Source organism: Convolutriloba macropyga, chromosome 8 (assembly GCF_964194025.1).
Source record: "Convolutriloba macropyga chromosome 8, txConMacr16.3, whole genome shotgun sequence".
NCBI classification, from domain to species: domain Eukaryota; kingdom Metazoa; phylum Xenacoelomorpha; order Acoela; family Convolutidae; genus Convolutriloba; species Convolutriloba macropyga.
In genome coordinates, this window is record NC_134475.1 from 17,056,436 (window position 1) to 17,079,526 (window position 23,091).

The 23,091-nt window shown below is 39.2% G+C and overlaps 2 protein-coding genes across 2 annotated transcripts in view; one reads left to right on the plus strand and one right to left on the minus strand.

The window, feature by feature from the left end:
- The window catches only part of LOC142343972 (uncharacterized), a 244,708-nt gene extending 240,248 nt beyond the window's left edge, over positions 1-4,460 (minus strand). Inside the window, exon 1 of the transcript XR_012759234.1 lies at positions 4,419-4,460. The gene's annotated coding sequence lies outside the window, so the exon portion shown is untranslated. The remainder of the gene's footprint in view (positions 1-4,418) is intronic.
- A 235-nt stretch (positions 4,461-4,695) lies between these two features.
- The window catches only part of LOC142344525 (extracellular serine/threonine protein kinase FAM20C-like), a 57,048-nt gene continuing 38,652 nt past the window's right edge, over positions 4,696-23,091 (plus strand). Inside the window, exon 1 of the mRNA XM_075396253.1 lies at positions 4,696-4,930. The gene's annotated coding sequence lies outside the window, so the exon portion shown is untranslated. The remainder of the gene's footprint in view (positions 4,931-23,091) is intronic.

Below are 23,091 nucleotides of genomic sequence, written 5' to 3' on the forward strand. Positions count from 1 at the left end.
TGATTACCATGCCTCGCGGACCATCACCATGCCTCAGCGGCCCGTGGGACTTGACCGGAAACTATCGCAAACGAACACGGGATTGAATTATGAGCTCAATTATGAAAAAACATGCTTGTAATACCGAGTGCTAACTTGTAATCGGATTATTGAACGAAAAAACCGAAGGAAATAAATTGAGTATAATGGCAATGGGTACATTGGCACATTGGTTGGGTATTTTGGCTTTGGGTAGGTTGTCATGTAATAGTTTTTGGCAATACATCAAATTCAGCGACTTTTCGTCATCTCAAAATGGCGAATCTTGAATCTTTTTTTTTACAAAATGAGGTCTCAACTGGGGTAATTTTTAAAACTCATTAACAATTTAGTAATACACGTTCACGGAAGGAACTACGAACGCGTTTTTTTCAAGCAAGAAAAAAACAAAATAGAATGTAGTAAGTTATACCGAACTTTTTGAAATTTATTTCATTTTTGAATGGTAATAAGTGTGACAATACCGTAGTGGACGGAAAAGGGGTGAGAAAAAAACTGCGTATGAAAGGTTTTTGGGTCGTTGTTTCTGGTTGTAATTGAGGTAGGGAAATCATGCCCCCTCAACCTCGATAATCTATCTTTTCGGCACCTAGAATTGTTAATTGAGAGATGCATCAACACACTGAGCCGAGTCGGCACAGAAATTAGTTTTACAGAACGCCACTCGCAAAGCAAATACAACAACAACAACAAAAAGTCAGATTTAAAAGTATTTATGGACATAAAACTATGAATTGTCAACTTAGATGGTTGGAGCTCTAAGGAAATCCCTGAAAAACTTTTGAAGAATTTTTTCTTGAACATTTTGAAAGCGTTTCTCTGTCATCACGTTTTCAAAGCCCAAAACAGTTTCAGGAAAAATTACAAATAAAACTAACTGACGCAGATAGTGCAAATGATTTTATAAATCACATGTAGAATCTGAGTTAAAATCCTGCATGAAACTGTTGGGATGAGCTACCCAGTGAACTGCAACTTGGTACATTTTGATAAGATATGCATGACCTTGACACTTCTCGCAAAACTTGAAACATCTTGCCAAGATCTTGTGAACCCCAACCTTTAATAGTAAATCTTGATACGATGTTGATAGAATCTTATCGAGAAAGACCAAGAAAATTTCTAGACAGCACTTGACAAAATCTTGACGAATCTTGATAACACTTATGACCTTTTCTGATTGCTGCTCGACGTATCTCATCATCAGAAAAGAAATCAAAGTCTTCTCAACACACTCAACTCAAACACTCAAAAAGAACTCAACACATTAAATAAAGAGATCTTTTCCCTTTGTGCCCCCGCTTAGTGAGTGCATATTAATTGCACCCTCAGACGCACGTGCCATATTTTTACGTAATAATTTACTGTGTAATGAGATTAGCACTATAACTGGGGGCACATAACGTATTGTGGGGCTCAAACGGAAAAGATCAAACGAAAGTTAGGTTAAATTTACCATGACGAACTCAAGGCAAACTTTTGTTAAGATAAAGTTAAGGTACCGTTTACCTTAGCTTTACCTTAATTTGAGCTAGAAGAAAAATATAACTTAACTTTGTTTAGGTAAAATATCCTTAAAATAACTTTTTAAGTATATTATAGCATATTTTCAGTAAAATTACAAAAAACAAAAAAGTTGACGCATGCTAAAAATATGTTTTTCTGCAGACAAAAAAATGCTAACATCAAAAATTGATTTAAATGAGAGAAAGATTAGGTTATCAGAAATTTATGGTTGCTTTCTTCCGGAACATTATTTTTTTAAAAATTGCTTTCTTCAAAATGTTGCGCAATTAAACAAACAGTCTTGTGCTTGGGTTCTTGAGTCCATTTCTGTTGGTCATACATCAACAAAATTACCTTGCAAACTCGAAATAAAGCTGTAGCAACGGTATCAATTGTGATTTTCTATTAAATTTGGCCGGAATCTAAAAATTGCGCAAAAAGTTGTGATTTTAGAGCAAATACGTTCTTGAAAAAATCAATTTTGTGTGTTTAGTGTACTGAACTTGCTTCAAAAGCCCAGTTGTATCTCAGAAAAAAATTCGAAAATTTATATTAATAGTTTTTGACTGTGATGTTGATTAATTTTTAATGTTTTTTTAAGTTTATTCTGGGACCTTTGTGGTGGCCTTCTCGATGGCGATCCTGCATAAGATGTGTACTATGCACATACCGAGCTTGCTTCACTTGAAATTTTTTCATACTGGAAAATTTTAGGCTCGATTTTTGGTTAATAAACCAGAATTTTTGAATTTTTCGAGAATTCTTGGTTATTCTTGATATTTTTAGTAAACATGACAATTCTTGCAAAATCATATGAATTAGTGCTAAATCTGGTTTGAAGGAGCTTTTCAATATTTACAACTTGGTATATCTTGCCATGTCATGATTAATCTTTCTTGGTTATCTTGCCAAGATCTTGTTTCTTGACAGTCATGCAAAGATCTTGCAATTTTGTACAAATCTTGAAATCGTGATATTTTCATGCTAAGTACCATGTCAAGATCTTGACAAGATTTAACAAGATTTAGTATGTTTCCTATCAAGTTGTACCAAGTTTCACTTCGCTGGGTACAGTCTAGTAACTAGTACGGGAATATTGGATCGGGTTTAGGTCCATTGAAAAAAATGTTAAGTCAAATTAAAGTCCAGCCTGAAAACTTCAAGTTTAACTAAAGTCCAGTCTGTTAATGTTTGGTGTAGTTAATATCCAGCGTGAAAACATTGGGTCAAGCTAAACTCCAAAGTTGAGTCGAATAAAATCCAGATTTCAAAAATTTTGAGTGAAGCGAAAGTCCAGGTATGGACTGATGTCGGACTAAAGTATGGGCTAAAGTCTATTCATTTCATAAAGTCAGATTTAAAAGTATTTATGGACATAAAACTATGAATTGTCAACTTAGATGGTTGGAGCTCTAAGGAAATCCCTGAAAAACTTTTGAAGAATTTTTTCTTGAACATTTTGAAAGCGTTTTTCTGCCATCACATTTTCAAAGCCCAAAACAGTTTCAGGAAAAATTACAAATAAAACTACCTGACGCAGATAGTGCAAATGATTTTATAAATCACATGTAGAATCTGAGTTAAAATCCTGCATGAAACTGTTGGGATGAGCTACCCAGTGAACTGCAACTTGGTACATTTTGATAAGATATGCATGACCTTGACACTTCTCGCAAAACTTGAAACATCTTGCCAAGATCTTGGGAACCCCAACCTTTAATAGTAAATCTTGATACGATGTTGATAGAATCTTATCGAGAAAGACCAAGAAAATTTCTAGACAGCACTTGACAAAATCTTGACGAATCTTGATAACACTTATTACCTTTTCTGATTGCTGCTCGACGTATCAAAATTGCTGCTTGACAAAATCTTGACGAATCTTGATAACACTTATTACCTTTTCTGATTGCTGCTCGACGTATCTCTTGAATTTTTCGAGAATTCTTGGTTATTCTTGATATTTTTAGTAAACATGACAATTCTTGCAAAATCATATGAATTAGTGCTAAATCTGGTTTGAAGGAGCTTTTCAATATTTACAACTTGGTATATCTTGCCATGTCATGATTAATCTTTCTTGGTTATCTTGCCAAGATCTTGTTTCTTGACAGTCATGCAAAGATCTTGCAATTTTTTACAAATCTTGAAATCGTGATATTTTCATGCTAAGTACCATGTCAAGATCTTGACAAGATTTAACAAGATTTAGTATGTTTCCTATCAAGTTGTACCAAGTTTCACTTCGCTGGGTACAGTCTAGTAACTAGTACGGGAATATTGGATCGGGTTTAGGTCCATTGAAAAAAAATGTTAAGTCAAATTAAAGTCCAGCCTGAAAACTTCAAGTTTAACTAAAGTCCAGTCTGTTAATGTTTGGTGTAGTTAATATCCAGCGTGAAAACATTGGGTCAAGCTAAACTCCAAAGTTGAGTCGAATAAAATCCAGATTTCAAAAATTTTGAGTGAAGCGAAAGTCCAGGTATGGACTGATGTCGGACTAAAGTATGGGCTAAAGTCTATTCATTTCATAAACTAGGGACTGATGTCTATGAAATTTCCTAGGTTTTTGAGCATGAGTCTTTTCATAATACTTTTTAGCGGCAAAAGTGATTTTATAAGTCGAGGCCTAAGCATGAGAAATTAGAATTTGAGCATTCATCTACCCTAAAATTGTGTCGAAACTGCGGTACGGGCATATAAAGATGCTGATCAATCGCAAGTTTAAATCTGCTAATTTGCTTTTTAAAAGATTAATAACAAAATTTTGCTAAGAACAGATTGATCTTGCCCCCCCCCCCCCCCCCCCCGTTCATCTCCTTATTTTCATTGAAATACAAGATGATTTGTTTCTGACTTTCGCGTCTACTTACCTGTTTATTATTGTTGTTTTCCAGCGACCATAAGAACATAAATGTGATTTATGAAGCGAAATTCATAATTCATGACCTGTCACTTTTGACAGTGTAACCTGTAAATTGTGATTGATGATTTCCACAATTTCACCTGATTTTTCCATGTTATTAAAAGTATACATACATAAAAACACAGTTTGATTGTTTGCGCGACGTAGCACAATAAACAGGCCTTTTAATTGCTCAAAAATTGCGTTTGAAAGTTAAATTCACGGCAGAGCAAATACAGAAATGATTGACAGAGTGAAAAAGCGTGGAAAATGGGGAAAAATTATCTCCCTTTATTGAGCTTTCCTGAAACATTGTGATGCAATCTGAAATTGAAGAAAGATTAAAAGAGCTGTTAAACGTTCGCGACTGACATTTTCAAACCTGTTTGCCCTTTTGCCACTTGACTTTTCATTATCATTATTATTGCGCGTGTATTTCATATTTTATTTGACGCAGATTTCAACGTAGTTTGACGAAAGGTGAGAAAATATAAATATAGATTTCGAAAAACGGTATGATTGACGACTTGTTGATTTTTGTGATAAAATTCGAATTTTTGAAATAAGAAAAAAAGACGTCGACCAATTAGGAAAAAGCAGACACCTTCCCTCATAATTTCAGCGTATAAAATAGTCAGTTTAAGGTCTAATTTTTTTCTAGAAGAAATTTGAGGAGCGTCGAAAAAGAACTGGTTGAGAAAAATGTCACTCAAAAAATAGTCAAATTTTTAAAATTTGTGAGAACGAAAAAAATATATATAAATTAGAACCTTCAAGCTGGAAAATCACAATACTAGCTAAAAACTAACTAAGTATAGCGTGAATGAAAACATGCTTAATGAGAAATTGCTGCTTAAAGAGTAAGAAAATTTGTTCCATCTTTGAATAAAGCATTCATCTATTTTTTCTAAGATCTTTTGAATATTCCTTCCAGTGATTGGACATTCATACTTCTCTAAACTCTCTTCATATTTCGGAAAAATTTTGGAGCCAAATGCACAGTTTTTGCAAAATGAGAGTTCTTGCCTCTCTTGGTCAGATATATAGGGCCGATAAATTGGATGATCTTGTCCTATGGAAATTTTACCATGTTTGCGAAGCATCATCTAAATTCTACATATCTATATTCTAAAGCATATAGAAAATCTTTTACGTTTGTACCACCCTCCCCAGTTTAGCAGGTGAAAATTATTTGCACCCTCCAAGCCCATATGCATTATTTTTATATAATGATTGCAATGTATTGGAACGTTCTCTGTAGCTGGGGGAGAGGGGTGCATAACGTACTGGGAGCACAAACTGAATAGATTCGCATAAAAGCTAAACGAGAATAAAAATAGAAGTAGCTGCTGTAGGAAACTATTTATGCTCATACTTTAAGGCGAATTGGGCTTCATCGGTTTTATGATCTCAAGTTACTGATAGTGTACCAAGAATGTTTAAGTCTCAATGTCGTACATATCGTGCACTTTGAGTAACTTCAGGTTCGGGTTCTAGTCCGGTAAAGTCAGGGAGGGTACTTATTCGGGGATTTTTTATTTCAATTAATTATCTGCTGCGTCTTACCAGTAAATAAATACAGCCAACAACGCTTATTTAAAATTGGACTCAATTCGGTTTATAGATTAACAAGATGTTCACCAGAATGCTCAAGGTAAACAGGGAAACAGTTCGAGAATTAAAACCTTCGCCATATCAGCCGAATAGTTTAAACAGTTTACAATTGCCACTATAGTATAAATACACAAAATTTGGGTCTGTTCTGCTTTAGTCTCCGTTTATGTATCTGTTTATCTACATACCCCCCCCCCCTGTATCCTACTAAATCCCAGCATACACATAGTAGAATTGATTTTCAAAATCAGTCTTATTGCGTCAAAATTATTGGATCATTACATCAATCATTGGTATTAGTTTTATACGGTCATATTCTAAGCTGAACTTCTGATGTAACTATAGGAAGCCGAGATTATGTATTTTCCACCTTTTTCTGTTGCCATTAGTGTAACGAATGACTTATTATGACTTTCCTTTAGGGGTCACAGATATCAATCATCAATATCTACAGTGAGCGTCACGAAGTTAAAATGTCATTAAAAAAACTACCGAAGATATCATCAAGGTTTTAGGCTCCGAAACTTTTGAAGACTTAACCTGACACCAATTTGCCGTAGCCAAGTAGACACTCCAATAGATCAATGGTTAAGAAATTAGAGCTCTGTATTTTTTGTAAAATAGGTGACATATAAGTCATTAAAAATTATAAAGGTGTAAAACACTCTTTCGTTTTGATAACTTCACTTCAAGTAACGTATTTCTTTAAGCAAAGATCAATAACTAAACGTATTATCGGCAACACGTATAGGCTTTAGCAACACGTATAAGCATTAGTACGTATTAAGATTACGGCGAACATATCAACGTATTAACTCATCGAAGATAGCAACAAGTGGTTTTTCAGACGGCAATTTTTGATGCTCTTTTGGCCAGTATTTTGTCTGATAACGAATCAGTTCAATGCCAGTCACCATTTTGTACCAATGAATCCAAAAACCCGAAAATTATTGAGCCGAATCCTGTCTTATTTGATAGGTCTTATGATTAGATTTACTTGAAATTATGTTACTTGCACTTTTTCCTAGCTTTGTACGTAAATTGGACGCAATTCTATACGCAATTTAATAACTCGAATCTGATTGGCTAATAATATCTCGCTTTACTCAGTAACATCCTCCAGCCCAGAAGAAGATGTTGGGAGAATCGGTACTAATTTTACAAGTGGGCGAACGAGCGATCCGGTATACATGCGCACGACGGCGGAGCGCGCGACAACCGTACCGGAGTACAGTGATCCGAGCTGTGGGGTAGTAACCCCTTGGGTTGGTCTCCTCAACTCCCCAAACCAAATCACCAGTCTTAAGGTGTTGCTCGGCAGGCGTCTGCCAATTGGAACGTCGGTTCAGCGCCGGTACGTACTCTTTGATCCAACGAGACCCAATAGCGTTGGCGTAAGATTGCGCGCGGGCGTAACGCTTACGGTGATCAAACTCATCTACGTCAATTATGGAAGGGAGACTACGTGCTTGGTTACCGAGGGGAAAATGATTGGGTGTTAATGCGCCTAGGTCAGACGGATCGGTCGTTAACGGACGTGAATTAAGTGCATGTTCGACCAGACAAAAAGTGGTACCTATAACCTCATCTGTGTGGCGACGTGTTCCAAGGAATGTGTAATGTACGCGCTTAAAACTGCGTACTAGCCTCTCCCAGATGCCACTTTGGTGTCGCGCACTGGGCGGGTTGAACCTCCACTTTTACGTTTGTACCACCCTCCCCAGTTTAGCAGGTGAAAATTATTTGCACCCTCCAAGCCCATATGCATTATTTTTATATAATGATTCCAATGTATTGGAATGTTCTCTGTAGCTGGGGGAGAGGGGTGCATAACGTACTGGGAGCACAAACTGAATAGATTCGCATAAAAGCTAAACGAGAATAAAAATAGAAGTAGCTGCTGTAGGAAACTATTTATGCTCATACTTTAAGGCGAATTGGGCTTCATCGGTTTTGTGATTTCAATTTATTGAGAGTGTACCAAGAATGTTTAAGTCTCAATGTCGTACATATCGTGCACTTTGAGTAACTTCAGGTTTGGGTTCTAGTCCGGTAAAGTCAGGGAGGGTACTTATTCGGGGACTTTTTATTTCAAATAATTATCTGCTGCGTCTTACCAGTAAATAAATACAGCCAACAACGCTTATTTAAAATTGGACTCAATTCGGTTTATAGATTAACAAGATGTTCAACAGAATGCTCAAGGTAAACAGAGAAACAGTTCGAGAATTAAAACCTTCGCCATATCAGCCGAATAGTTTAAACAGTTTACAATTGCCACTATAGTATAAATACACAACATTTGGGTCTGTTTTGCTTTAGTCTCCGTTTATGTATCTGTTTATCTACATAACCCCCCGCCCCTTGTATCCTACTAAATCCCAGCATAGACAGAGTAGAATGGATTTTCAAAACCAACCTTATTGCGTCAAAATTATTGGATCATTATATCAATCATTGGTATTAGTTTTATACGGTCACATTCTCAGCTGAATTTCTGATGTAACTATAGGAAGCCGCGATCATGTATTTTCCACCTGTTTCCGTTGCCATTAGTGTAACGAACGACTTATTATGACTTTCCTTTAGGGGTCACAGATATCAATCATCAATATCTACAGTGAGCGTCACGAAGTTAAAATGTCATTAAAAAAACTACCGAAGATATCATCAAGGTTTTAGGCTCCGAAACTTTTGAAGACTTAACCTGACACCAATTTGCCGTAGCCAAGTAGACACTCCAATAGATCAATGGTTAAGAAATTAGAGCTCTGTCTTTTTTGTAAAATAGGTGACATATAAGTCATTAAAAATTATAAAGGTGTAAAACACTCTTTCGTTTTGATAACATTACTTCAAGTAACGTATTTCTTTAAGCAAAGATCAATAACTAAACGTATTATCGGCAACACGTATAGGCTTTAGCAACACGTATAAGCATTAGTACGTATTAAGATTACGGCGAACATATCAACGTATTAACTCATCGAAGATAGCAACAAGTGGTTTTTCAGACGGCAATTTTTGATGCTCTTTTGGCTGGTATTTTGTCTGATAACGAATCAGTTCAATGCCAGTCACCATTTTGTACCAATGAATCCAAAAACCCGAAAATTATTGAGCCGAATCCTGTCTTATTTGATAGGTCTTATGATTAGATTTACTTGAAATTATGTTATTTGCTTTTTTTCCTAGCTTTGTACGTAAATTGGACGCAATTCTATACGCAATTTAATAACTCGAATCTGATTGGCTAATAATATCTCGCTTTACTCAGTAACATCCTCCAGCCCAGAAGAAGATGTTGGGAGAATCGGTACTAATTTTACAAGTGGGCGAACGTGCGATCCGGTAGACATGCGCACGACGGCGGAGCGCGCGACGCTTTCAGAACCGTACCGGAGTTCAGTGATCCAAGCTGTGGGGTAGTAACCCCTTGAGTTGGTCTCCTCAACTACCCAAACCAAATCACCAGTCTTAAGGTGTTGTTCGGCAGGCGTCTGCCAATTGGAACGTCGGTTCAGCGCCGGTAAGTACTCTTTGATCCAACGAGACCAAATAGCGTTAGCGTAAGATTGCGCGCGGGCGTAACGCTTACGGTGATCAAACTCATCTACGTCTATTATGGAAGGGAGACTACGTGCTTGGTTACCGAGGGGAAATTGATTGGGTGTTAATGCGCCTAGGTCAGACGGGTCAGTGCTCACGGGCGTTAACGGACGTGAATTATGTGCATGTTCGAGCAGACAAAAAGTTGTACCTATAACCTCATCTGTGTGGCGACGTGTTCCAAGGATTGTGCAAAGTAGGCGCTTAAAACTACGTACTAGCCTCTCCCAGATGCCATCTTGGTGTGGCGCACTGGGCGGATTGAACCTCCACTTAATGCCTTTGTGGGCAAGTTCAAACGGCGATGTTGATGGTGTTCCACTTCTCGATATTCTCGCGTAGTTCTTTTTCCGCGCCAACAAAGTTAGTGCCATTGTCCGACCAAATGATGGCAGGTTTCAACATTTTTCGATTTCAACATGAACGGCACGGGTAGTTAATCATGTGAAGAGGAAACCCCACCTCTTCTCGGTAGTCCTACGTACAGTAACGTAAAACGAGCCGAAGTAGTCGATCCCGGTGTTCGTGAAGGGAGGAGACTGGTATGCGAGTCTTTCTACTGGGAGGTCAGCCATAACGGGTTGAATAGAGGCAGCGCGGAACATTCAGCATGTGACGCAGTTGGATTCAACGCAGTGAGGATCGTAACTTAAGGATGGTATAACGTTCCTGTATTTTTGCCCTCAAGTAGTTAAAACCTTGATGATGATGTTTAACGTGGGTGTGCCTGAGGAACAACTTTACAAATGCATGGCGTGCGTGAAGAATGATAGGATGTTTCACATCAAAGTCAACTGCGACCAACCACTTGATGCGGCCTGCCGATCGCATTAGACGATTTGGCCCAATAAAAGGAGAAAACGGGGCAATACGGCTACTCCGTTTAACGGGTTTGTTTTCGAGGAAATCTTTTCTGTCCGCATTAAATGACTCCCCTTGGACAAGATACTGGAGATGACACTCGGCTTCGTCAAGCTCCGTGGAGTCTATGATGCTACCAACGGCATTACGGTAAAATTCGTGAGAAGGTAACAAACGGAGTGCGTACGCTGTTATCCGTAGCAACTTCTGATAAGAACTGTACTTATCAAAGGGAATTAGTTGCGGGGGCGGTTCTTTAGTTGAATTGGTTACGGATGCGGCCAATGATGTATTTGTTTCATCAGTTTCATTAGTTACTATACCGAGTTTGATGTTATTAACTACTTCAGTGCTTGGTTCGAACGGGAATTCCTTGGTTCTTAAAAATCTGGACCTCTCACCCAGCTACTTGATTGCAAAACCTCAGCGGACATACCATGAGTGCCGGCATCTGCCGGATTATCGCTTGAGGCAAGGTGGTTCCATTCGTCAACGCTAGTGTGTTCTAAAATCTCGCATACACGGTTTACAAGAAATATTGGCTGCTTGCTTGTGGAGTTTAGCCACTGCAAGACAGTAGTGCTATTGGTCCACATAAAAACTTTGCTAATATGCACAGTAAGTGCTCGACAGACGACAGATGTCTTGTTTCAATCAAGCGGCCAGTAGCGCTGCCTGTAGTTCCAGCTTTGGAACAGTCATGACCTTCATAGTTGCTTTGCGAGCTTTACCCAGGACAAACGCAAGCTCCGTTTGGGGCCCACTCGAAGTTTTTACTCGGGCTCGGAGAAATGCAACGGCACTGAAAACTTCTTGTGAACTATCGCCGAACATGTGCAGTTCTAGGTGTTCAAAATTTCCGGAAAAGTAGCTTCTCGGTATAGTGATTTCGGCAAGCTTAGGTAGTTCTACACTCCATTAGAGGAAACTTTCAACAGTGTCTTCGGGCAATTCTTCATCCCAGTGCTGCCCTCTGACACGCCAGATGTCCTTTAGTAACAATCGGGCACCAACAGAAAATGGTGCCACTAGGCCGATGGGATCAAATACCTTAGACACTAGGCTCAAAACCAAGCGTTGTGTTAAAGACTTAGCTACTGCACTGGAGGTACACCGACTCACAACTAGAGTGTCATTGTTGTGATCCCATTTCAACCCAAGCACGTGCAAAGATTCCTCCTTAGATGAGGCAATTACTTTTGGTTTGGTGGGCTGAGGTGACCCATCAATTCGATCAGTCAGATTTGGTACATTGCTTACAAACTTAGTAAGCTTGAACCCACCCAGATGGAGAAGATGCATCAACTCTTTTGATCTTTTGAGAGCCCTCTCAGTTGACTCCACCGAATCCAAGTAATCGTCCATGTAGAAGTTTTCTAGGACGGCTTTGGCTGCTTCCGGGTACTGACTGACATTATCTCGTGCCGTGCGCTGCAATGCATAGTTAGCGCATGTGGGCGAGTCTTTAGCCCCAATTATATGGCGCGTGCACTGATACACTACAGCATTTTTTGTGGGGTCCTCCCGCCTCAAAAAACGCAATGATGGCTGGTCACAGTCAGGGACACCCACTTGGAGGAACATGCCCTCGATATCTGCGGACACAGCGAATTGATGTTGACGGAACCTAAGTAGAACGTGGATTAGGTTTTGGAGCAGGTCGGGGTCAGTGAGCAAAAATTTATTGAAAGAAGTACCGTGGAACTTTGCTGCACCATTTAATACCCTACGCACTTTCCCCGGTTTGTTCAGGTTGGTTACGGGATGATGTGGTAGGTACCACTCTTTATCCGACCGTTGCTCGACCTTGTGAGCATCATGGACTGTAATTAAGTAACCTTTTTCCAAGTCTTCACGGATGATATTAGCATAATTTTCTTTTAAAGATGTATCTCTTGAGAGCCGCTTTTCGAGAGACTTGAGTTGTACCAGTAACGAAAAGTAGTTATTCGGGAGCTGGATGTTGTTATCAGCCCATAGCATACCGACATATAATCTTTGGCCGTTATGAATAGTTGTTTTTTCAAGCATTTCCAGCGCGCGAGCATCAGCTGCTGATCGTGGGTCAACCTGTTTGTACGCGCCGTACAATTCCATGTCATACCAAGACTTAACCTGGCAAGCTAATTCATAATACTGTTCGACATTGGCTTTGAAACACGTTGAGACCAAACTTGAACTTGACGGAAGTGGGCCGCTTTAAACCCAAATTATGGGCAAGCGAACAGCGAACGGTAAGCACTTTTCGTCGGCTGCAAAGCACTCTAACGAGCGGATGGCATGGTAGACATCCTGTCCAAGTATCAACTCAATGTTCCCATAGCTATACCTTACTGGATCTAAGACGGCTAGATGTGGGTAAGTTTCTTGCATGGACTTAACGTCAAGGATGTCGGAACCTAAGTTTAATGTTTCCCTCACATAGGGACGCACGGTGAATGCTTCGAAGTCTTGACCTTTATAAGGTGTCACAGTCAATTGAACCACCTTTGTGTTGATCAGTTCTTCCGTGTTTATAGCCTTGACGGTCAGTTTTAATGCGGTACCCTGCAAACCAATCCTATCTGCGAGACTACCGGACACCCAAGAGTTACTGCAAGCGGTATCGCATAAAACCAACGCCGTAGTACTAGTACCAGAAGAATTAGTAAGTTTCAGTTCCGTGACCTGAAGGAGGCCTTTGATATCCGTCACGGAAGACAAAGTTGTTGGTTTGCTTGGTTGCTGTTGACCGGTAGATGGCCTACTAGTACCTGTGTTCGACTTCGAAGTATTGATGTTGTTGTTTGTAGAGGGTTTAGTTGGAAAAACTTTTTCTGCCCCGTGAAGTAAGGTGATATGGGAGCAGTTGCAACCATCTTTCTTACACTTACGGGGACTTGGGCATTGCCTATACATGTTTTTATCACGCAAACGAGAGAAACAGAGCTTTGCTTCAGCCACGACCCTGGCTCTTTGCGAGGGGGTCTTTTCTTTAAAGACACGGCATTCCCACAGCCGGTGGCTCCCTTTGCATACAATGCAACTAGAGATTGATGTTGACGGATAACTCTGTTGCGGCTTAAGGTTATTCTTATGTTGCGTATTTGCAGCAAATGCCTTTGAAGCAACTTTTGATCTTGTTACTGAGTTGTTGGTATCCTCAGTCCTTGCTTTAAATGCGGTATTCTTCATTAAATTGTGCGCTTCGGCCTTCTCCTTTAACCAGTCGTTGAAATCCAGAAGAGTAGGTTTCACCGAAAGCTTTTTGACCGCGAAAAGTGACCACGATTCCTTCATATTGGGTTGAAGCTTCTGTACGGCGGTGTTGAGAAGCGCAGCACTCTTTAAATCTGAATCGTATGAGAGCGATTTAAGTACCCCGACAAGACTTGAAATGCACCCTGAATAGTTAATGATGTTGTCGCTATTTTGCATCTTCAATGGTGGAAAGCTGCTGAGCTGGTCCAAATGGGCACTTACGACCGCCTGTGGTTGGCCAAATTTACGGTCTAAGGTCCTCAGTGCGTCTTTGTACATTGCGCCGCAATAAGCGGACTCAGCTATAGCTGTTTTAGCTTTACCAGTTACGAGGGTCTTAAAGTAAGTCAATTTCACATCATCAGTTAGGGATTGAGAATCAATTGCGCTTTTAAATTGACCATACCATTCGTGCCACTGTAAGGGATCCCCATTGTATTGGGACAACTTCCATTCGGGTAGCGGATCATTCCTTTTGCTAGTTAAGGCGTCAGTGAATGCCTTAATCAAGCTTGCATTTTCAGATGTTGGCGCTGGAGGCGTGAGATGCGGTGGGCCACCCCAGCACAATGGTATCAGAGCAGTATGCCCGTATGTTGGATGTATAACCGGTGTGACAAAAGGTGGCGCGATGTTAGTAGTTGTACTAAAAGGATTAACAGGGATGCTACAGTTAGCTGCGTGGTTGCCATTAAAGTTTTGTTGTGCATTCATTTGCAAGATGGGGTGGATGATGATGGGGTTAGCTGTGCTTGGGGGTAGGTTCGGTTGAATGTTGTTAAAGACGGTGGCATTATTTGTCGCCTGGTTTAGGTTTGTGGGGTTATTCTGAGGAAAACTCCACAAGCTCAGATCAATGTTACAATTCAGTGGTGTTTTCGGTGACGTAGGACACGGTACCAGGCGGGCTTGAGGCGAATGGAGAATGTTTTGTGGGGCGGGTAGGTAGGTTGTTGCGCTCGCTGGAATGGGCGACGGAATCATGGGAGGCTGAGGATTAAATAATTGTTGAGGCGGGAATACGAGTGGCGGGTTCACGAGTGGTTTTAGAGGTGGAGGGACACTATGCGGGGAATGGGCAATAGGGACTTGTGTTTGGTGTGGAATGTTATTTTGAGATGGATTCAGTAGTTGCGGAACATGAGGCATCGACATGTGTAATTGACCAGGCCCACTGGAGCTTTTCGGACCCAAGAACTGGTTTACTTGTGGGTTTGTTGAAAAATCAGGTACAAAAATGGAGTTCGTTGGTGCCATAACGGGTGTTGGTGGCCGGTGAGGTTGCATAGGTGATTGAAGTGGTGGGAGTGCGACATTTTGTTCGTCGACTGGTACTTAGTTAACTGGGTTCACCTTACCACTTCCTGAGGGACTGTGGGCCTGCTCGACCCTTTGATCACTGAGTGATTGCTGCAGTTGAGCCTGGAGATATTCCCGATACAAAGCTTCCTGCTGGGCAACGGAAATTGCAACTCCTGGTCGCGTGTACTGAGAAAGCATTTCAAGATGATGTAAGTTATTGGCAACATTACTTGTGTTTTCTGGAAGAATACTAGGGGCAGTATCTTTAACAGGAGGGTCGGCGGTTGCTGAACCAGGACGAGAACTCACTTGAATTACCTGCTGGAAACGAATTTACCCAATCCTGAACAATCCTGAACAAGTCCCTGACTTCTATCTGATCCCCTATCTTTAAACAATTTCAGTTCACTTGAGTGGTGACTAAACAACGAATGATTATCCATTAATTCAGCCTCATCTAATTTAGCTGCTGCAACACGCTGGCGGTGATCTTCCTCCAATTCTTGAAGTTCCATCTGCTCCATTTGTAATTCAAGCTCCCTTTTTTTCTCATGGCAATTTCGTGTTTTTGTTTAGCGAGGCGCATGGCAGCTTGTTTTTGTTTCTCGGCCTCTTCGCGTTTTAGTTTTGCCATGAGAAAGTCATGTTTACGCTGGCTAGACATTGATGATGTTTTTCGGCGTGAACTTCTCTTAGACTGCCCTTGAGGATTAACGCCCTCACATACGGTGTCTCGGTCAGCAACTGAGTCAATATAGCTTCTAGCCGCAAGCAAGAATTTATCATTGTTCTTGGTTACATCATCCAACCATTTCTCAAGGACAGGGTAAATTGAATCTGGGTTCTCCGCTTTACTGGCTAAGTCAAATAGTTCTTCATTCTTCGGCACTAGTTTACTGAAAACATCCTTCAACTTAGAAACCAAGCGTTCAACTTTAACCCTCCTGTTTTGACGATCTATGGCATTTGTGATGTCTTTATGGATGTTACGTAACTCAGATTCTAGATTAGATCCTGCATTGAAGAGCTTTTTCAATTTCTCATGCTGTTCAGGCATGATATTGAAATGGATAATTTATCAATGTAAAGTAACTTTCAACGAAACACGTGGAATGAGGGTTATACCGAACCCAAATGACAACGACTTGATAATCAAGCCGCCGAAGAGCAGTAAAGAATTTACCGAGTAATGAATTACTCGGCGAAAGTAAGCAACGAAAGTCAGAGAGCGTCTAACGGGCTTTTAAGCAACGCGAGACTCAACAGAAAGACAGACAACCCGTGAAAGAGGGCCGGGTGGATAAAGCGCGACGAAACGGGCGACAAACGGGTGGGGTGTGAAGGACGGATGAACGGCGCCCAACGAGACGGGAAACAGAATGGAACGGGCGGAAACGCGAGTAGGAAACGGGCGACGCAACAGACAGGACGGAAACGCGGAACGAGCGACGCATGAGGAAACCGGAGACGAGACGGACGGTACGGCAATGTCGGTGGACGGGCTCACGACGCGACGCGAAAACGGAAGGTTAGAACGGAAGCGTTGAGAGAGTAGCGTGCAACGAAACGGAAAGACGGAAAAGAACGGGCGGGAGACGATTAAGCAGCAAGCGGGGAGCTTCGCACAATCTCCTTAGCCTCCAAAAGCTTCCTCAGAGTGTTAATCAAAATGAGGTTAACAGTTAAACCCTCGAAATAAATCGGCGTCGTCAATTTCGGAATAATTTGCTGATTTGATCTCCCTTTTTTCGTTTAGTTCGCTAAGAGCGGCCATCGTCTTGACAATGTAAGGTTGATGCGTAGGGCAATTTGAGAGGGTGCGGGTGCTTTTCTAGGTTTGCGGATAAGGATTGAGTTTTGGAAACTGTGGCTCGTATGGAGCGGCACCAAATATAAAGGTGTAAAACACTCTTTCGTTTTGATAACTTCAATTCAACTAACGTATTTCTTTAAGCAAAGATCAATAACTAAACGTATTATCGGCAACACGTATAGGCTTTAGCAACACGTATAAGCATTAGTACGTATTAAGATTACGGCGAACATATCAACGTATTAACTCATCGAAGATAGCAACAAGTGGTTTTTTAGACGGCAATTTTTCATGCTCTTTTGGCCGGTATTTTGTCTGATAACGAATCAGTTCAATGCCAGTCACCATTTTGTACCAATGAATCCAAAAACCCGAAAATTTTTGAGCCGAATCCTGTCTTATTTGATAGGTCTTATGATATAGCTTCTAGCCGCAAGCAAGAATTTATCATTGTTCTTGGTTACATCATCCAACCATTTCTCAAGGACAGGGTAAATTGAATCTGGGTTCTCCGCTTTACTGGCTAAGTCAAATAGTTCTTCATTCTTCGGCACTAGTTTACTGAAAACATCCTTCAACTTAGAAACCAAGCGTTCAACTTTAACCCTCCTGTTTTGACGATCTATGGCATTTGTGATGTCTTTATGGATGTTACGTAACTCAGATTCTAGATTAGATCCTGCATTGAAGAGCTTTTTCAATTTCTCATGCTGTTCAGGCATGATATTGAAATGGATAATTTATCAATGTAAAGTAACTTTCAACGAAACACGTGGAATGAGGGTTATACCGAACCCAAATGACAACGACTTGATAATCAAGCCGCCGAAGAGCAGTAAAGAAGTTACCGAGTAATGAATTACTCGGCGAAAGTAAGCAACGAAAGTCAGAGAGCGTCTAACGGGCTTTTAAGCAACGCGAGACTCAACAGAAAGACAGGCAACCCGTGAAAGAGGGCCGGGTGGATAAAGCGCGACGAAACGGGCGACAAACGGGTGGGGTGTGAAGGACGGATGAACGGCGCCCAACGAGACGGGAAACAGAATGGAACGGGCGGAAACGCGAGTAGGAAACGGGCGACGCAACAGACGGGACGGAAACGCGGAACGAGCGACGCATGAGGAAACCGGAGACGAGACGGACGGTACGGCAATGTCGGTGGACGGGCTCACGACGCGACGCGAAAACGGAAGGTTAGAACGGAAGCGTTGAGAGAGTAGCGTGCAACGAAACGGAAAGACGGAGAAGAACGGGCGGGAGACGATTAAGCAATAAGCGGGGAGCTCGGGAAGTACTATGCTAGCAGACCACAGCAACAAACTCAACCAAACAAACTAGCCGTAACTCGAGAACAAACTTAAGTCACACCCTAGGAATGAGGAGAGATGCTACTGCAAGCTAAACTAGCACAAGTCATTATGAGGCTTAATGTATACAAATAACAAAATAATTTACGGCAAAGCAGTGGTATATTAAATGGATGAAAAAAGCAAGAAAATTACTAACCGTAACTCCAGAATAAACTTAAGTCACACCCTAGCAATATTCAAACCTAAACAACCGATCAGCATACCAACAATATTAAACAAACTACAATAAAGGTTAAGTACTACGCAGCGCTTTTGTAGTCTATGAAAGCTGGAAAATTAAGAAACAATCTCGCCGTAACTCCATAATAAACTTAAGTCACACCCTAGAAGGCAAAAACCTAAACCAACTAACAACCATTAATAACCATACAGTTACACGTAAACATACAGCAGCAAAAGTCAGTATACTACAACAGGGGGCTAGTAAATTAGTAAAGTTGAAAAAGTCCAGGAACCAACTAGCCGTAACTCTAGAACAAACTTAAGTCACACCCTAGAAAGCAACAAGACCAAAACAACCAACCAGCATACTAGCATAATCAACATAATGCAACAAAAACACAACATACTTCATCATATATGACAACATAATAAATCGAGGAATTAATTAAGCGGAGAAACCCAACTGTGAAAGCACTAAAAAGAAACAGAATGATCGGATACGGAAACGAAATTTTGGGAGAGAGACGTTGATGAAAAATAAAAAGAAATTGTGAATGGCGAAGTTAAGGAACGAAAAAGAAGCGGACGGTACGGTACGAAAACAAGATACGGAAAGAATATGATAACATCATTTTTTTATGGGCCAGAGGTTGTGAATTTTTTCACACTTTTTCTCTGTTTTGAGTTTTACTCAATTAACGAATTTTCGACTGAAAATAAAAATTTTGACGAATTTGTCAAAATTTTATGCCTTTGTTCAATTTTTTCAAAATTTTGGTCAACTTTTTCTGCAAATCCGTGGTTACGGAACGGTAATGTAGTAAATTGAACGGTTTTATACTTGAAAGTATGGTTTATCAATATTCGGTTTTGATTTTCTAAAGTTTTTAGAATTGCATCAAAATTGACCAAATTTTTTAGAAAATTGAACAATTTAGCATAATGTTTTCTCTATATCAGAGGTAACTTATTGATATAAAAAACGATTTGATCACTGTTTACAAATTTTCGACAATTCGACCAAAAACTTTCAAAATCGATGTTTTTTCGTCTCAAAAATTATGTTTATTGGGGGTTTGATGGTGACCGGTTATCTAAATAGCGGAATTCTTAATATTTCCGCATTGAAAATTGCGGAACTCTTAATTTAAGATTTCTGCGTTGAAAACCAAGGAATTTTTAAGATTTCCGCGTCAAAAATCACGGAATTCTTAATTTAAGACTTCCGCGTTGAAAAACACGGAATTCTTAAGATTTCCGCGTCGAAAATCACGGAATTCTTAATTCAAGGTTTCCGCGTCGAAAATGACGGAATTCTTAATTTTTTTTGATCTGATACCGTTAATTTTTTGGTAACCCAATTTGTTTGATTAAAAAGTTAGGAAAATTAGGGGTTGGAGTTTGCCGTCTAAATTCAAAAAAGATATATCAAACTTTGATATAAAAAGTTTAGAGGTTCTGCCTTACAGTTTTGCATGTCAGTAACCCTTCTGTCCTCCAATGTGAAGTTTTCCAAAAAAAACAGCTCCAGCACTTGCACCTCTACAATCCACCACAATTTGCGTATTCTTTGTCCTTAGTGCAGGGTCAGATTCTGACTCTGTGTTTGAGGCACTCCAATTTGCTCAATTGCTTCTCTAGTCTTTGCCTTTTTGCGTTTCGTTTCATTCGTGCGTCGGTTTGCTTCGCACAATCTCCTTAGCCTCCAAAAGCTTCCTCAGAGTGTTAATCAAAATGAGGTTAACAGTTAAACCCTCGAAATAAATCGGCGTCGTCAATTTCGGAATAATTTGCTGATTTGATCTCCCTTTTTTCGTTTAGTTCGCTAAGAGCGGCCATCGTCTTGACAATGTAAGGTTGATGCGTAGGGCAATTTGAGAGGGTGCGGGTGCTTTTCTAGGTTTGCGGATAAGGATTGAGTTTTGGAAACTGTGGCTCGTATGGAGCGGCACCAAATATAAAGGTGTAAAACACTCTTTCGTTTTGATAACTTCAATTCAACTAACGTATTTCTTTAAGCAAAGATCAATAACTAAACGTATTATCGGCAACACGTATAGGCTTTAGCAACACGTATAAGCATTAGTACGTATTAAGATTACGGCGAACATATCAACGTATTAACTCATCGAAGATAGCAACAAGTGGTTTTTTAGACGGCAATTTTTCATGCTCTTTTGGCCGGTATTTTGTCTGATAACGAATCAGTTCAATGCCAGTCACCATTTTGTACCAATGAATCCAAAAACCCGAAAATTTTTGAGCCGAATCCTGTCTTATTTGATAGGTCTTATGATTAGATTTACTTGAAATTATGTTATTTTTGCACTTTTTCCTAGCTTTGTACGTAAATTGGACGCAATTCTATACGCAATTTAAGAACTCGAATCTGATTGGCTAATAATATATCGCTTTACTCAGTAACAAAAATAACGTAATCTGAATGCAAATACACTGAATTTTATTAATTGCTCTCGAACAAAGTTTGAAGCAATTATTGGAAACGTGTTGGTCTCCTTTTATGTTAATTTTTGCTTGACCATTTTCACTTTTTGATTGACTTTTCTTACCTTGACTTTTTTGGTCTTGCGTGATCTAAATTATTCTCTCAGTCAGCAGCTAATCACAAGTGGCAAAATCACTGCTAAAAGTAAATAGAAAAGTGCGTCAAAATTGGCGTTCTTTTACTTTTAATTTTGTTAGTGGTTACTGCTGTGTATAATCACATCTAATGAAGTCATTTGAAGCCCCTTTTAGTGAATTTTGTTATCCCTCTCACCGACTAAAGCTGGTTAAAATGGATTCGAGCTCACATTAGTCGTTCGAGAGAAATTTTTCCAAAGTTAGTCGGTTATGTAAAATTTTTGAAATCAAAATTGAGGTTGCGATACTGAAACTTGATGAGTTTATTTTCTTTGGTGTGATTATGGCTTCCTTTTTCAAAAATATACTACATCTTTCGTTTTGAAAAATCTGAATAAGCAATTGCAAATTCGGTGCTAAATAATTTGTTTTACTTAAAAAAGACACAATTGCTGCATATATTTTAGACAAATCATTATTTCCAAAAGCCAAAATGAGCAATGAAAATGAACATGCAAACAATTTGCGTTTTATGAAGTTTTTGTTTAGCTTTTTTAATATTCTAATTTTTTCGAAAAAGAACAAAATGTGCCCAGAATATCCTCATTTCGTATAAACTAATATATGCAGAAAAAAAAAGAAAAATATCCTTAATCAAACTCCAATTTTTTTGAAAATATTAGCGCTAACCAAACGCTAAAGAACAAACATTATGAAGCCCCATTAAATCTTATTAGAAAAGTCAAAAGTCCTCCCAGTATTGGGATTGGCAACAACATAATATAAGAGCAAAAATTGTACAAAATGGACTAAATTTTAGTACAAACACTTAGTGTCACAGTCAACAAAGTCATTAGTTGCCCATTGAAACATCAAAAGCTACGCATGATTAAAATCAAAATATTGCAGATACTAGATTCAATAATTCATATGTTGTAGTTAAACCTTTGATTGATTCTTAGAAAGACATACGCATACATCAACGAGGGAATAAAAACAGTGCAATCAATTTTTTTTATTATTTCACTAGAACGAACACTAGAACAATTGGAAAGGCAGGCAATAACTCAAATGAAACGCATTTTCATACTTTTCAAATACATAATTTTTGTTTTACGAAACTGATCCAACCAAAACAACAAAATTTGCCATCCACGGAACAACATCTATTCCGTTTTCAAAGCTTAAAATCTCCGTTTTCAAAGCGTTTCCGTTTGGTCATGGAAAAAACCAGAAGTTTGTTGCAAATTAGCTATCATATCATATAAATCCACATCTGCAGAAACAGAAAAAAAAAGAAATAACTCTGAGATAAACTAGAACTTCGTTAAAATTTTGATGTTTAAAATTGGAAATCAAATTAGCTAAGAAAAAGCACACAGTTTGTATATGAGGCAGCTAGAACTCCTGGTTAATGACAATAGATTTTAAGTCGAAAGAGCAAAACCGAGAGTGCAATTTTTTTCCATAATCTGTTATTATTTTTTAAAACCATTCTAGCAAACTTTTAAAAGGTACATTGTTTCAAAAGGTAAATTGTATCAAAACTCAACTGAATTTCCTTAGAAAGCGAATTCATCCTGAAAGCACTTAAAAAAGTAAGCAACAAATTTCAACCAAAAAAAACCAATTGGAGGAAATGAACGACACTCGACAAATTTTTACAAAATAAAATGGCGTTGTATTAAAATTTACATCTTTGATTACCTGTCAATTGACACGAAAATTTAGATCCAGATATGCCTGTCTCTAAAAAATGAGATTGAAGTGCAGGACAGAAAAAAAGAATCAAAAACGGCCAGAACTCTAAATTCACTTAAGTTTTTTTTGAAATCATGTTGTGTCCAGATATAAAAAGGACCAGCTGTGAAGTCAAGCCATTGATATGTTCACTATATTCGTCTATTGATATCGATGACAACTTTCATTACTCAGACTGTGACAAAACTACAGAAGAAAAACATATATACAGAAATCTCAAAATTTGTTAAATTCCACTCTAATAGTTTCAAAGTAATGAGTTTCATCAACACTGAACTGTGAATTTTATTGAACCTCATTCACACTTCGTGAAATCTTTGGTGCGA